The sequence below is a fragment of the Macaca nemestrina genome, chromosome 9, assembly GCF_043159975.1.
Source record: "Macaca nemestrina isolate mMacNem1 chromosome 9, mMacNem.hap1, whole genome shotgun sequence".
NCBI classification, from domain to species: domain Eukaryota; kingdom Metazoa; phylum Chordata; class Mammalia; order Primates; family Cercopithecidae; genus Macaca; species Macaca nemestrina.
In genome coordinates, this window is record NC_092133.1 from 66,844,221 (window position 1) to 66,860,654 (window position 16,434).

The 16,434-nt window shown below is 50.1% G+C and overlaps 1 protein-coding gene and 1 pseudogene across 8 annotated transcripts in view; one reads left to right on the forward strand and one right to left on the reverse strand.

Moving 5' to 3' along the window:
- The window catches only part of LOC105466070 (phosphatase domain containing paladin 1), a 110,197-nt gene that overhangs the window by 19,873 nt on the left and 73,890 nt on the right, over positions 1 to 16,434 (forward strand). The window contains exon 2 of one of the 8 annotated variants that reach the window (XM_071069703.1): positions 14,312 to 14,520. The exons of 6 other annotated variants lie outside the window; for them this stretch is intronic. The gene's annotated coding sequence lies outside the window, so the exon portion shown is untranslated. Of the gene's footprint in view, positions 1 to 4,536; positions 14,521 to 16,434 lie in introns of those variants that run through there. One more of the 8 variants, XM_071069701.1, reaches the window with a different exon arrangement.
- LOC105466225 (transcriptional repressor protein YY1-like) lies at positions 385 to 14,370 on the reverse strand (annotated as a pseudogene).

Here is a 16,434-nt window from a genome sequence, read left to right on the forward strand (position 1 = left end):
CGTGTCCCGGCCTGGGGCTGGCGAGGGGCGGGCAAATCCAGAATCCCCCGGCACCCCCCATTCCGAGGCTGCTCCAGACACCAACTCCCCATCCTCTGGGGAGGTGAGGTCCTGGGCCTTCACCCAACACCAGCTCAGTATTGATCGCTGGGAGGCAAGAGGGACTCACAGGGAGCAATTGCTGTGTGGTTCTGTGTGTTGGACCTTGGGCTACCCCCTCTCCCGAGTTCCCTGGGTTTGGTGTAGGCATGGGCTGGCGACAGTTCTACTTTTCATTGCCAGACCTGGGAGCACGGCCAGGAGCTAGGGTTCCCCGCGAAGTTAGGGGGAGACTGGGGAGAGGGAAGCAGATTCATGACCGAGATGGGGTGCTGGGACTCATCGCTAGGGGGCGTGAGGCCCGCAGATCCAGGATGAGTCCAGAAGTCTCAGCGGGCACACGCTTTGATTCTTGGCCCAGTCTGGCCGTCTTCCTCTGTAGGCCTGGGTCTCCGAGGAGAGTACATTTTTCAGTTTCAGAGGGTTTTCCTGAAGGGGCAGTGACCTGTCAGAGAGAGAGTGGCCTATGGGAGACCGGCAGCACCGGGCTCCTGAAGGTGGCCGGAATGATTGGAGCTCTTTCATGTCTCTTGGGTTGTCAGAGGTGGGAGTAAAGCTTCATGGCCCCGGGAATATTCTGGGCATCGCTACTCTCCCAGCCAGAGGCCCAGGCACCAACTCCTTAGCTTCTGGGTAGAACAACCTGAACCCAGTGGCTGAGCACCTCTTAAATGCCAGGCAGGGCACTGGGCCATGCCCCTGGAGTGTGCGGGTGGGGGAGATTTGAAGGATTCTGTCCTCAGGAGGCTCAGCCTCTGGGGGGAAAACAGGACATAAACACACAAAGTTCACTGATACAGGGTTTCGATACCAGTCCTGGACTGGTGATAGTGGAAAGCCAAGAGGCTACACACCATTAATTGCTACATGAGTAATACAGGCTGCGAGACTGCCAGGGCAGCAGAGATCCAGTTCCATGCAAGCAAGCAAATGTGCTGAAATGTTCCAGCTCCATGCCCACCCTTACTTATTACCCTGCTCCAAGGGCAGGGAGCAGCAGGGGCGCTGAGGAGGTTCTCTTGCACCCACCCCCACCCACTCCCAGGTTTGTTTGTTTCCTGCTGGTGGATTTCTGAAGTAACCCATTTGGTTTCTTGGCTTGGACTGAGCATGGGACTCTCCTACTTGCCCTGTGGCTCCTGGGGTTTGGGGTCTAGAGCCAGCCTTGTAGGAGGTTCAGAGGCAAACAGGAGGAAGTCCTCACTTCCTTTCTGAAGAGCCTCCATCGCTGGGGGTTGGGGGTAGGTTGGGAGGCTGGCAGGCACTGGGTCAGTTTCCTGTGAGTGCAGACAGACCCCAGGTGGTGCATGCACCCCCCCACTTCCCTGGCCAGTGTTGGGGGTGGGCACAGTAGGGCCCAGGTGACTTGAGGTGGGTGATTCCTGGCACAGCTCTGACCTCACTTCTGTGAGGCTCTGCTGTATCTGGGGCCCTGCCCCCACCCTCACTGTCCCTGGCAGGTTTCTGTTTTTCTGGAACACTTTGTGGAGGTGGCAGTGTGCTCATGCTCGTGGCCTTGGGTGCAGTTCTGGGAGTGGGAGTTGCTGAGCTCACCCGAAACTCTTGGCTGGCACTGTGAGAACTTGTGTGAACACACTTGCCTGCCTCAAAACAGGTGGTGCACAGACGTGGGTTACCCAGGCACCTGTGGGGGATACCCATGGGGGCAGAGACGTGAGTGCACGTGTGTGCTCAGGTTTACAGCTGCGTGGGCAGAGACATAGAGGAACTGGATGCATATGTACATGAGGACAGACACAGGAGGATGATGGGGGTGAGCAAACTACCCGGGGACACAGACGTGTGCGGGGACAGACATACATGAACACATCAGCGTGGGCCACGTATGGGCTGCAGACATGTACATAGAAATACACCATCGCTGGGATCTGAATCTCCCCACGTGGGAGGCAGACATGTAAGTGGACAGACGTATAGGTAGACCCACCAGAGCACAGACGGGGATGGGAACCGACATTCCCAGACAAGACTTGGAGCCACAGGGAAGCCGCTCAAGTACCTGGGCAGAATGGAGTTGGCTGTGAGCTCCTGGGGGGCACAGACACATATGCTTGCCAGAGCCAGCTGACAGCAGAGGCCCGGAACCAGACACAGGTGGGTTCTGAGAGGTGGGCCGAGGCGCGCGTTACCTGGGTATCACCCTTTCCCTGCGTGACACAGTGCCCGGGAGTGGTCCTGTTTGGAGTGGTGATGGTACCGGTGCTCTGTGGTGGAGCTTATTTCTAGACTCTCACTTTGGGGTTTGAGGACCCCCAAAAGCTCAGTCTCCTGTGTTTTCCTCTGAGAGTCATTTGGCCTCTCCACCTCTGCATTACAAGGCTGGGCTGTGCCTTAAACGCCAGCAGGTGCTCTTTGAATTTTGATTCTCATCTTTTCTGGGTCTCCAGAGGCTTCCTGAAGTGAGGCTGTGTGGCCTGGGTGGAGTGCTCCAGCTATTCTTTGCCTACCAGAATAGAGGAGGAACTGCCTGGGGATTCTCCTGAACGCAAGCCTGCGGGTCTTTGACAGGGATGGGAGATTCCCCCGGGGGAGAGAGAGAGCACATGCGGCTGCATCTGTGATGAGAGCCACTGCCCTCTGGGGCGGGCTCCTTCTCCGCTAAGCCCCGGGCTTGCACAGGGAAGGGGTCCACCACCTTGCTATGCTCAGGTCTACCTCTGCCCAACCTGGCACCTGAGAGCCAGCCCAGATTCTAGATATGGTTTGATACTAAGGCACCATGTAACCTCCAGCAAGTCAATTAATGCCTTGGTTTCCTCATCTTTAGAGTGGGGCCACTAATCTCTACCTCCTTGTGGGTTCAGTGGGAGAAAATCAGTGCAAAGCATGTGGCCCAGTGCATGGCATGGAGTGAGTGCTCAGTTGATGTCGGGGTGGGGGCCTTTGATTATGAGCCGTCCCCTGTGGCCAGGACTCTGCAGGGCTTCCTCGGCAGCTGGGTGCATGGCCCTGGGCCTCTGGGTGAGTCCTGGAGCAGGCTGGGTGGGCCAGGCATCTCTCATGTGAAAGCTGGAGGGCTTTGTCCTCAGTCTGTGCCCACTAGTCCCTCCTTAGCCCTGTGGGACCTCCATACACGGGGTCAGGAAATGGCAGGCTGGGCAGGCGTATGGAAGCTTGGGCCTGCTGCCTGCTGGGCCTCTGGGAGGGGAGCCAGTGGTTTGCTAAGAATAGTCCCGAATCATGGCTCTCGCCTCCCAGAGGGCAGCCCAGCCATGTGCCACCCCTGTCTCGGGCCAAGGCCCTTGCAGATGGGCTTTTTATGTTTCCTGTAACTGGTGCTCAGCACAGGATTCTGCCTGGGAGCAGCAAGCTTAGTCTGGGAGGAGACTCTGTTTGCCCTTCCGAGGCTTTTGACTGGGACCTGGGGAAAGAGAAGGTCTGGAAGCACTGGCCTTTATAATCCCTGAGTTCCTCTTCCACTCAGGGCTTTTCCTGACACATCTGCCTTGACCATCTTCCTACCTGCAAATAGACCTGTTGTGATTAAGAACACTGGCTCCGGAAAGAAACCACCTGGGTCTGAATTTCTGCTCCCTCCCTCATTAGCCGTGTGGCCCAGGGCAAGAAACTTAACCTCTCTGTGCCTCAAGTCCCTTGTGTCACAGGGTTAAGGATAACAACTCCCTTATGAGAATGTCACAAAGATGAAAGGAGGTAATCTCAGAGAGCCCCCAAGGCACTGGCTCCTAGGAAGTACTCCATAAACATTAGGTGCTTCTGTTGTTCCCATGATATTAGTCTCTCAGCAGAGGCCAGGGTGCTCAGCACAGGACCAGATGGTGGGAAGGGACCAGAGTGGCATCTTGATGTGGGTTCCTGAGCTTTTTGGCCCTGGGTTCAGTATGAGGTGCAGGGGCTTCGAAGGTAGATTAAACTCAGTCCCCACCAGGAGGTGAGCGAGGTGCATGCAGACGCCATGTCTGGTTCTGTAACGGGGTCTGTGCTAGTTATAGTTTGAGCCGGAGGGAGGGAATGGCTGGCATGGGGTGTGTGTGATACTTCACGTGGGCTTTGAGGGATGGCCAGGAGTTTGAAAAGGGGGAGGGCAAGGCTTCTGCAGCAGAAAGAGCAGTGTGGCAGAGGTGTGACAGCCTTGGGAAGCGTTTTGTATATTTCCCATAACTGGCATGTGGGCTGGCTTTGGCCACAGGGTGCACCTGCTTGGGCTGAAGCTGAGCACTGATGAGAGAGGCAGGTGGGGTATCTAGCTCATCTGCACACCCGTGGAAGGCAGTAGGGAACATCTTTGGGAACTGGGTGTGTCACTGCCAATGCTTTGGGATCCTAGGGAGTTGGGGCTTTCAGAAATTCCATGAGGAGGGAGGATGTGGTGCTGCGAGGGCTGTGGGTACCCTGGGAAATGGCCAACAGGCTGGGTGTGGCCCATGGGTGGGGAGAGGGGTGGGTGCCCTGAGATGACCTGGGACCCTGCCAGCTTCTGCATCCTGCTGAGCCCCAGGCCCTTCCTCTCTGCGGGCTGTGCCGGCCTCTGTCTGGCCTTCCCAGAGTGGAGGCCTGGGACGCTGGGACATATTTTGAAGATTCTATTTAGAAAGCATAGAGGGGACTTCTCCTCCCCTTTTCCTTTTCCTGGAATGGAGAGTCTCCTGAAGGAGTTAACCCCTTTCCTGCTGGTCACAGAGTGGCCCGTGGATGTGTCCCCCACTTTTTTTAGGATCACTATTTTATCGTTGCTCTTTCTGTTATGCGGGATATGTACATCAGGTGCTGAAAGGTACAACACATTCTGCAACTGAGCGCCACCTTCCGAGACTGAACCGGCAAAGAAAGTACACTGAACATCAGCATCTGGCAATATATTTTTTATTTGTGTGTTTGTTTTTTTGAGATGGAGTCTTATTCTGTTGCTCAGGCTGGTGTTCAATGGCACGTTCCTAGCTCACTGCAACCTCTGTGTCCCAGGTTCAAGTAATTCTCGTGCCTCAGCCTCCTGAGTAGCTGAGATTACAGGTGCCCACTACCACGTCCAGCTAATTTTTGTATTTTTTTTTTTTTTTTTGAGACAGAGTCTCGCTCTCTCGCCCAGGCTGGAGTGCAGTGGCATGATCTCGGCTTACTGCAAGCTCCGCCTCCCGGGTTCACACCATTCTCCTACCTCAGCCTCCCGAGTAGCTGGGACTACAGGCACCTGCCACCACACCCGGCTAATTTTTTGTATTTTTAGTAGAGACAGGGTTTCACCGTGGTGGTCAGGATGGTCTCAATCTCCTGACCTTGTGATCTGCCCGCCTTGGCCTCCCAAAGTGCTGGCATTACAGGCGTGAGCCACTGTGCCTGGCCTGTCATTTTTGTATTTTTAATGGAGATGGGGTTTCACCACATTGGCCAGGCTGGTCTCAAACTCCTGACCTCAGGTGATCTGCCCATCGTGACCTCCCAAAGTGTTGGGATTACAGACGTGAGCCACCATGCTCGGCCCCAATATTTTTCTAAAAAAAGACTAAAATGGATTTAAATTGATTAGCACTGTTAAATCACATCTAATATTTGATACTACATGATTTAATATAGCTGAATGATGCAATGATGGAAAATGTGTTTACATCAAAGAATACAACCAAAATGAAGATAGCAAAGAAAACCCATATACTTTTTTTAAACAGGAAAATACTTTTGAAGTATACATGTAACCGCCCATTCTTTTCTTTTCTTTTCTTTTATTTATTTATTTATTTATTTATTTTTTGAGATGGAGTCTCACTCTGTCACCCAGGCTGGAGTGCAGTGGCGTGATCTTGGCTCACTGCAAGCTCTGCCTCCTGGGTTCAAGAGATTCTCCTGCCTCAGCCTCCCAAGTAGCTGGGACTACAGGTGCGTGCCACCACACCTGGCTAATTTTTGTGTTTTTAGTATAGACAGGGTTTTGCCATTTTGACCAGGTTGGTCTCCAACTCCTGACCTCAGGTGATCTGCCTGCCTTGGACTCCCAAAGTGCTGGGATTACAGGCATGAGCCACTGTGCCTGGCCGAAGCTGCCCATTGTTTTAAAGAAAAATTACTGCAAGCAAAGTTATCAACCTTTAGAAAAATACACACATAGCATTGCTAAGCATCCCCCGTTCCAATATGCATACTTGGAAAATACAAAGTTAAATTGTAAACAATAGATGAGCTTCATATTTGTAAGAATATGGAAAGAAATCCCATTTTTAGCAGTGTCGTATAAAGAACTGTCTTTTCATGTGAAATTCATGAATTGTCCTTCTGTTGGGATCATACTTCACAAACCACCATGTTTTTGAGATGAGATTACAGTGCGAGATAGAACATCTTAGCAATGTTATCTTATTGTTAAAGTTAAATTTTTTTTAACTATTTTTCAGAACACCTCCCTTAAGTATGTAGGATTCATTTTTAAAATTCTTCCTAGAAAAAATATACAAAGGAGAGGTATGTTTATTCCCTGTTATACTTCTGGAAGGCACTTCCATGGTGGAGAAAGGGCTTCTCTCTCTTCTGTTCACTGATTGTTTTTGTCCTTGGTGTGTGTTAAGATGTAAGATTTCAGGTTAGTTTTCTGAGCAAACTTTTTTTTTTGTTTGTTTTTGGGACAGAGTTTCATGCTTGTTGCCCATGCTGGAGTGCAATGGTATGATCTCAGCTTACTGCAAGCTCCACCTCCTGGGTTCAAACGATTCTCCTGCCTCAGCCTCCCAAGCAGCTGGGACTACAGGTGTGTGCCACCACACCCGGCTAATTTTTGTATTTTTAGTAGAGACAGGGTTTCCATGTTGGCCACGCTGATCTTGAACTCCTGACCGCAAGTGATCCACTTGCCTCGGCCTCCCAAAGTGCTGGGATTAAAGGCGTGAGCCACCATGCCCAGCCACAAACTTCTTATTACAACCACGGAAGGGGCACACATGGGTCCTGTCTCTGGTATGGATTCACACACATGTGCGCAAATTGAAGTCCAATAAAAAGTGTTTCCCGCAGACCCACCGTGTGCCATGAAAGAGCTTCTCTCCAGCACAGACTGGTTGGTGTTGTTCTGGTTTTGAGCTCTCAACAAGAGCTTTGCCATGCTCTTCACAGATGAGGACTCTGGGACTGTGGCTGTGCAGATGTTTTCTCATGGCAGAGTTATCCAAGAACATCTTTGTGCTCCCTTTATGAGGGCAAGCTGTTGTTCTTGGAGCATCATTTTATTTAATTTTTCTTGGCTTCATTCTAGCAAGTTATGCCCATTGTTTAGGATTTGAGAGGTTACTGCCAGGTATTCCTCCAGGAGGAAGTTTCAGGAGGCAGGTTATCTTCATTGGTCAGTCGTTCAATCATTGTTGACATATCAAGGTCAATATCTTTTTTTTTTTTTTTTCCCTCGTTGGACCACATGGTGACCAAGAACTTGCCCTCCAGGTTCTTGATCTGCACCTGCTTCTGCTCCTGCTTCTTGTTGCCTAGGTTGGCGCCATCACCACCCACCACATTTCCGCTTTGACGTCTGCCCTGTAGTGACTGAGCCCTTCATCCTGGGACCATTGAGGTTGGTGCCAACCCCTGCACTTCCCAGGGACAGCCCTCTCTCAGGGCCCCGGGACCCTGGTTGGCAGGGCCTAGAAGGCTTCATCAGCCAGTCAGGCACTGTGGCTCACACCTGTAATCCCAGCACTTTGGGAAGCCAGGGCAGGTGGGTCACTCAAGGTCAGGAGTTCGAGACCAGCCTGGCCAACATGGCGAAACCCCATCTCTACTAATAATACAAAAATTAGCCAGGTGTAGTGGTGGGTACCTGTAGTCCCAGCTACTAGGGAGGCTGAGACTGGAGAATAGCTTGAACCTAGGAGGCGGAGGTTGCAGTGAGCTGAGGTCACGCCACTGCACCCCGGTCTGGGCAACAGAGTGAGATTCTGTCTCTCAAAAAAAAAAAAAAAAAAACCAAAAAACTCATCAGCCTGATCCGAGTGGTGGTTTAGCTTTGCCTTGACCATCATCTTTTGCCTTGGCCACTACGCCTGGCCAATTTTTTGTATTTTTAGTAGCGATGGGGTTTCACCATGTTAACCAGGATGGTCTCAATCTCCTGACCTCGTGATCCTCCCGACTTGGCCTCCCAAAGTGCTGGGATTACAAGCATGAGCCACTGAGCCCGGCCTAATTTTTTGTTTTAACTGAGGTGAAATCCATTTAAGTAAAATAAACCATTTTAAAGCCCACAATTCAGAGGCATTTAATATAGTCACAATGTTGTACAACCACCGCTTCTATCACATTCTAAAACATTTTATCACCCCGAAGGAAAACCCTGTACCTATTAAGCCGTTACTCACCATTCCCTTCTCTACTACCGTACTTTTTTTTCTTTTAAAAAAAAAACAGTTTTGTTGAGATATGTACACCATAAAATCCACCTGCGTGAAGTGTGTACTTTGGTGAGTATTGGTAAAAGTCATGGGCATGCAGCCACCTCCTAGACAAGTCTGGCAACATTTTCCATCACCTAGAAGGGCCCTATGTTCCCTTGTAGCCGGTCACCACTCCCACCTTGGGCCCAGGCCCACTCATCTACTTTCTGTCACTATGATTTTGTTTTTTCTGGATTTTTCACATACATGGATTCATATAACAGGTAGCTTTTAGTGACTGGCCTCTTTACTCAACATGATGTTTTCTGAGATTCATCTCTGTTATTGGATGATTTAATCAGTTCCATTTCTTTTTTATTGGTGAGTAGTATTCCAATGTGTGAGATATGTTAAAAATAGTGTAAAATTTCTCTGTTTTTTTTTTTTTAGAAGGGCCTCATTCCTATTGCCCAGGCTGCAGTGAAGTGGTGCAGTATTAGCTCACTGCAGCCTTAACTTCCTGTCCTCAAATGATCTTCCCACCTCAGCCTTCTGAGTAGCTGGGACTACAGCTGTGCACCACCATGCCTGGCTAATTTTTGTATTTTTAGTAGACACGGGGTTTTGCCCTGTTGCCCAGACTGGTCTTGAACTCCTGGACTCAAGTGATCTGCCTGCCTTGGCCTCCCAAAGTGCTGGGATTACAGGCGTGAGCCACCATGCCTGGCCTAAAATAATCTTCACAAAAGATTCTAGTAGTAGCTTCATAGAAAGTAAAATGTCAAAGTCCCCTTTCCCCTCCTTCCCCTCCCTCTGGTCCCCGGAAGTGACACTATCAGCAGTGTGCCGAGTGTCCTTTGGTCTTTTTTCTGTACCTCTACATGAATTTGTGTGGTTTTTGATTTTCGGGGTGAGCCCAAACTCAGTCTGCTTTCATCCGGCCATGTATCATGCAGAGGGACCCCAGCACTGCCATGGGAGTTCTGAGCACATGTCCTGAGCTGGAGCCCGGAGAGGCTTTGGGAGAGATGGGAAGAAGCCTTCCTGGAGGTGGTTAATGTAGAGCAGGTCCTGGAGAAGGGTGGCATTGGATCAAACAGCATCAGTGTCCAAAACAGCCTCTCTGGTGACCCGTCCTGGTGGTCTGGGTGGATGTGTCCTCCTGCCGCTTCACCACTGACTCCAACTTGGCTGCCACCGGTGGGGGCTTCTTCCCATCTCTCTGAAGTGTCACTGGAAGGAATAGGTCCAGGACAGGGCAGTTTGTTGGGTTGATAGAGGAGGGACCCTTGGGAAATTGCCCCTTGCCAAAGTCTCTTCAGGCAGCTTGTAGGGGCCTCCCAGTAGCCATCTTGCCTGGCCTGCATGGGTGGAGGATGGGATGCCTGTGGCCTCTGAGGAAGGGGCTGCCTGGGCTCAGATTTTCACCCTCCTGGCTCCACCCCAACCCCAGCCAGTGGGGTCCCAGGGGCTCCAAGTCTTATGTCATGCTGCTTTCCTTGACGCTGCCGTCGATGTGTAAATGAACCCCATCCCCTGCATCCTAAAGTTGGTTGTTTTCATTGTTTTTAAGTCTTTCCTAACTTAATAGTTCAAAGTAGTGCTTTAATTGTAAGACATGGGTTCCAGGAGATAGGAATCCTGTGTGGTGGTTCGAGGGCAGCCACCTGCTCACCCAGGATGGGGTTATCTTGTGACCTGGGGTCCCATCCTGGGCTCAGGAGTCCTGTAGGGGGAGGGGGAGGACCTGGCAGGGAGCTCTGCATAGGTGGGTTTGTGGATGTCTCCCTTTCTCCAGCTGAGTGCTGCTCAAATGTGGGTAATACATGGACTCCCAATTCACAGCCCTATTGAGATCTAATTCACATGCTGTACAATTCACCCATTTAGTAGGTTTTTTTTTTTTTTTTTTTGAGACGGAGTCTCGCTCTGTGGCCCAGGCTGGAGTGCAGTGGCACGATCTGGGCTCACTGCAAGCTCCACCTCCCGGGTTCACGCCATTCTCCTGCCTCAGCCTCCCCAGCAGCTGGGACTACAGGTGCCCGCCACCACGCCTGGCTAATTTTTTGTATTTTTTAGTAGAGACGGGGTTTCACCATGTTAGATAGTATGGTCTGGATCTCCTGACCTCGTGATCCACCTGCCTCGGCCTCCCAAAGTGCTGGGATTACAGGCGTGAGCCACCGCGCCCAACCATTTAGTAGCTTTTAATACATTCAAAGAGTTGTCGTCTCACCACAGTTTAATTTTACATTTTCATCAACCTCAGAAGATACCCCGTACCCATTAGTAGTCACTCCCCACCCCCAGCCCACTAGCATGCTCTCTATTGCTATAGATTTGCCGATTCTAGACATTTCATATAAATGAAGTCATACAACATATGGGTTTTTTGTAGACTCCCTCTCTCTCTCTCTCTTTTTTTTTTTGAGACAGAGTCTCGCTCTGTTGCCCGGTCTGGAGTATAGTGGTGTGATCTCAGCTCATGGCAACCTCTGCCTCCCAGCTTCAAGTGATTCTCCTGCCTCAGTCTCCTGAGTAGCTGGGATCACAGGTACTTGCCACCATGCCCAGCTAATTTTTGTATTTTTAGTAGAGATGAGGTTTCACCATGTTGACCAGGCTGGTCTTGAACTGCTGACCTCAGGTGATCCATCTGCCTTGGCCTCCCATAATGGTGGGATTACAGGCGTGAGCTACCGCACCCGGCCCTCTCTCTCTCTCTTTTTAAAGGTCTCACTCTGTTGCTCAGGCTGGGGTGCAGTGGTACAGTCATGGCTCACTGCAGCCTCAACCTTCTGGGCTCAGGTGATCCTTCCTTCTCAGTCTCCTGAGTATCTAGGACCACAGGCATGTGTTTCAAATTTTTTTTTTTAATAGAAACGAGGTCTTGTGTTGCCCAGGCCTTGAACTCCTGAGCTCAAGAGTCCCTTTTGAACAACAACAAACCCCTCACTTGCTGATTGACATTATTCTTACTGTACTATAACTGAAATGTGTATAAGACCAGGCATAAACACCTTAGACTTAAAGTTTTTACAAAACTATTTTAAAAACCAGGAAATAGTAGTAAAACCAGAAAGCCAACTCATTTCCAGTGAACAATGTGACTTTAATTGGAAGGATGTTAACTGCACCTACACTGCCAACCTTGGGTTGATGGAGAGAACTGTGCCCTTGGACCTCTCCTGTGTCCCCTGCCTCTGTTTCTTGGGCCTGCTGTACAGGAAAGTACTAATAATGTTGGGCTGATGGGATGGTTTGGGGTAATCAGACCTCACATTTAAGCCTAGACTGCACGTGAGCAATCCCTGAATGTCTGTTTTAATAGGGCATCGCCTGATACCTGGAAAGCTGGCTTGTTTGATTGAAGATAAGCATGGAATAGTGGCATTATTGAAATCTGCTTGTAGTGGCTCTTAAACCCAGTTCTTGTAGGAACCAGGGATTTGGCACAGAGATAGGCTTTGCTCAGTTCACGCAGTTCACGCAGATGCTCTCAACATGCACATGGTCCTGACTGCTAAGAAGCTGGGCCTTTGAATGGGCACCTCCAGGCCCATGGGCTATGGGGTGGCTCTGTTCTTCCTCCCCACCCCCTTTTTTTCCTATTTGAATCACAACCTTTCTTTGTGCTGGGTGAGATGATACCATTTGGCCTTCATGGAGAAGGAACTGGATTGTAAACACAGGAGCAAACTTGAGGCTCAAATTGTAGGGCACTGCTTGCTTATGAGATGATTATTCAGAGGACCAGGGGATGCTCTCATTACTTTTTGAAATTAACATTAAAGATAATCCTTTTAAAGTGTACAATTCAGTGGCATTTAGTACATTTGCAATGTTGTGCAACTATCACCGCAAACATTTCCAGTTCCAAAACATGTTCATCACCCCAAAAGGAAAACTCCATCTATCCATTAAGTAATCCCTCCCAGTTTCCCCTCCCCCAGTCTTTGGCAACCATGGATCTGCATTCTGTCTCTGGATTTACCTATTTTGGATAGTTTGTATAAGGGGAATCATGTCATATGTGACCTTCTGTGTCTGGCTTTTTTCACTTAGCATAGTGTTCAGGGCTCATCTGTGTTGTAGCAAGTATCAGTCCTCCATTCCCTTTTATGGCTGAATAACTTTCCATTGTATGGATAGGCCACACTTTGTTTATTCATTTATTGTTTGATGGACATTTGGGTTGTTTCCACTTTTCAACTATTGTGAATAGCTGTTTGGCTGCTATGAATGTTCATGTACAAGCATTTGTTTGGATACTTGTTTTTGATTCTCTTGGGTATATACTCAGCAGTAGGATTGCTTGGTCATATGGTAAGTCTTTAACTTTTTGAGTTTGATGTTCTGGAATTAGACAGTGGTGATGGTTGTACAACTTTGTGAATATACTAAAAAACATTAAGTCATATACAGACGGTCTCTGACTTACGATGGTTCCACTTACGCTTTTTCAACTTAACGATGGGTATATCTGGATATAACTCCGTGGTAAGTCAAGGACCTCCTTACATCCTGCGATTTGTATCACTCTACCATTGTAAAGTTGAAAAAGTATAAGTGGAACCATCGTAAGTCAAGGACTGTCTGCTGTGTTACCAGAATTAAATATGTGTTTGACTTTTTTTTTTTGAGACAGAGTCTTGCTCTGTCACCCAGGCTGGAGTGCGGTGGCGCGATCTTGGCTCACTGCAACCTCTGCCTCCTGGGTTCAGACGATTCTCCTGCCTCAGCTTCCTGAGTAGCTGGGATTACAGGTACCCACCACCACGCCCGGCTAATTTTTGTGTATTTAGTAGAGATGGGGTTTCACCATGTTGGCCAGGCTGGTGTAGAACTCCTGACCTCAGGTGATCCACCCACCTCAGCCTCCCAAACTGCTGGGATTACGGGCATGAGCCCCCGCACCCGGCCTTGACTTATGATATGTATAATTTATGATGGGTTTGTCAGAGTGAAACCCCATGGTTACATCAAGGAGCATCTGTACTTTAAAGCGTGAATTTTATGGTATGTGAATTATATCTCAGTTTAAAAATTTCACAGATCCCCAAGCAGGCATTCATGGAGTCTGGATTGAGTCGTATTCTCAGTTTTGGCAACCCAGGGTCCTGCATCACCTCTTGGGAATCCTGGGGTCTCCCTTGGTGGGCGAGGACACTGTGTCTCACTCCATAGTCCCATTTTTGGGGGTAGTCGGTGTGAGCTGTAGGAAGCAAATGGGCTCACTGGCTGCCTGCCCCCCTACCTTGGCTCATTCTGGCCCTTTCCAGCTGCTGCTGCTGCTTCCTTGTTTTGAGTCAGGGCCTTGCTCTGTTGCCCAGGTTGGAGTGCAGTGGCATGATTGCAGTTCACTGCAACCTTGAGCTCCTGGGCTCAAGTGATCCTCCCACCTCAGCCTCTCAAAATGTTGGAATTACAGGCATGAATTACCACTTGTAGCCCGTTTCTGGCGCCAAAACAAGAGGTGCTTACTGTAGAACTGTTTCCTTAGTTTCCCCTCCCGTGAAGTGGGTCTGTGAGCAGCCCAGCCATGGCCACAGCCTGGGCTCTGCAGACAGTGATGTCTGTTGCGGGTCAGACATGCCACGCTGACTTCCTCTCCGGATCCTCTTTTCCTCTGTCTTTTGTGTTGCTTTCCACAATGGCCTGTGTGAGCCTCAGGACCAGTTCCTCTTTTGCGATGCTGCTTCCTTCTAAGATTGCAGCTGAGGGCGGCGGTGGCCCCCTTCCCTTGTCTGTCTGTTCAGTCCTCACTGCACACTCACTTCCCCCCAGTCTGGCCTGTCTCAGTTGGCAGCAACCCCATGCTTCTAGGTGTCCAGGCTAAACACTGCAAAACTGTCCGTGGTTTCTCTCTTTCTCTTACATTTCAGAAAAGACGTGCCAGGAGGTTCACTGGCCTCACCTTCAGCATGGATGCAGGATGAGCCATGTCTTCACCTGTCCTCCGCCGCTGGCCCCACCTCCAGCATCATCTGCACTGTTGCAGTGCCACCTGATGTTTCTGCTGGTTTCTGCCCTTGTCCCCAACCAACTCTTCTAACATAGCAGCTAGCAGACCTTGTCAGAACTTAAAACTCAGGTCAGAGCACTTGTGTTCCAAGCTCCCTAGGGGCTCCCTGTATCCTTACAGTGAAAGCCAGTGTCCTTACTGTGGCTTCCAGGACACCACCATCCAATACCCAGCCTCATGCTCACCTTGTCGCAGCCCCACTGACTAGCTCATGACTCTTTCAGTACCCTAGGATCACCCCACCACAGGACATTTGCATAGGCTAGCCCCGCCACCTGGCGTGCTTTTTCTCCAGAGAGGCACAGGGCTGCCACACCACTTCCTTCAGGTCTTTACTCTCATGTGAGGCCTCCCCTGCATACCTTGTCTAAACTTTCACTTCTTGCCTGCATCTCCTTGTGTACTATTTTACTAATTTATATAGTTTATTTCTGTGTCTCTTGCTAGGGTGCATGAGGCAGGGATTTTTGCTCTGTGTTTCTGGCTCTTAGAACAGTGCCTCACATATAGGTGGTATCCCAGAAATGTTTGTAGGATGGCTACAGGAAGAGAGAATGCATGAGCCCGTTTTACAGATGAGAAAATGATCCTCAAAAAGGTGGAGTGGAACCTGGTCTCTTGACTCCCTGCCCAGGGCTCTCTGGCTGAACCACAGTTGCCACCTCTTCTTCCCCATATCCCTGACTCCAGAACAGCCATGTGAACCTTGTGGGTTTGAGTGTTCAGAGCTCCCTTAGAAGTTCCGCTTGTCGGCGGGGTAATTATGGAACTGGCAGCTACCTCCGGGCATTTGCATGGAAAGGATGGTAAGAGCCTGCTCCTGCGGACAGGGGCTTGCTCTGTGTGAGGCACTGGGCTTGGCAGGTTATAGGGATTTCTCAGTTAAGCCTCACAGCATCCTGTGGAAGGGGACTGGTCATGTCTCCCATTCTGCAGACAACGAAGTAGGGAGCTTTTATGTGGGCAGAAATGAAAAAGATCGGTAACATGTTGAACTAGGCAGGATGTGGGGAAGCTGGCTTTCTTAAGCATGAAGCAGCGTTGGTTGCTGTATAAAATGTGACAGCCTTTTGGAAAAGTAATTTGGCAGTATCTCTGAAAGTTGTTTAAGTGCACATCTTTATCTCAGCCTCCCGAGTTCTGGTAACCTGTCCTAAAGAAGTAAACTATCAGGATGCAAGGCTGTGTGCACAAGGATTTCGCAGCAGTAAACCGGAGACTCGCTGTCTCCTTTCAGTTCTGTGTTTTTCCCACCGCAGGGCATCTGCACGGGCCGTTCCCTCTGCTGCTGGGCATGCTTCTTCACATGGCCGGGGCCTTCCTGTCTTCATACGTCGGCATAGGCCTTCCATGACTGTCTTATCTAGAATATGTCCTTTCCCTATCTTCCCCATCTTCTAGCTCAGCCTCAGCCCCTGGTAGCCCACATCACAATGTATACAGTGTATCATAATCGTGTCCCCGGGTGGACTCCCTCCCTCCCTGCCTCCCTCTCTTTCTCTTGTTGGAAGATCTGTTCCATGAGGGTCTGGGTCTGTGCCTGTCTGGTTGACAGGGTCAGTACTTCGCAGCTGTTTGTTGAATGAGTGGTGATGCAATGAAATGGCTTGCCACCATTAAGCAGACAGGGTTGGAATTACCTGTATAGGCTGGGAGGGATGTTGGTATTAAAACACTGGTTTTAAGGCCGGGCGCGGTGGCTCAAGCCTGTAATCCCAGCACTTTGGGAGGCCGAGACGGGCGGATCACGAGGTCAGGAGATCAAGACCATCCTGGTTAACACGGTGAAACCCCGTCTCTACTAAAAAAAATACAAAAAACTAGCCGGCCGAGTTGGCGGACGCCTGTAGTCCCAGCTACTCGGGAGGTGGAGGCAGGAGAATGGCGTGAACCCGGGAGGCGGAGCTTGCAGTGAGCTGAGATCCGGCCACTGCACTCCAGCCTGGGTGACAGCGCGAGACTCCGTCTCAAAAAAAAAAAAAA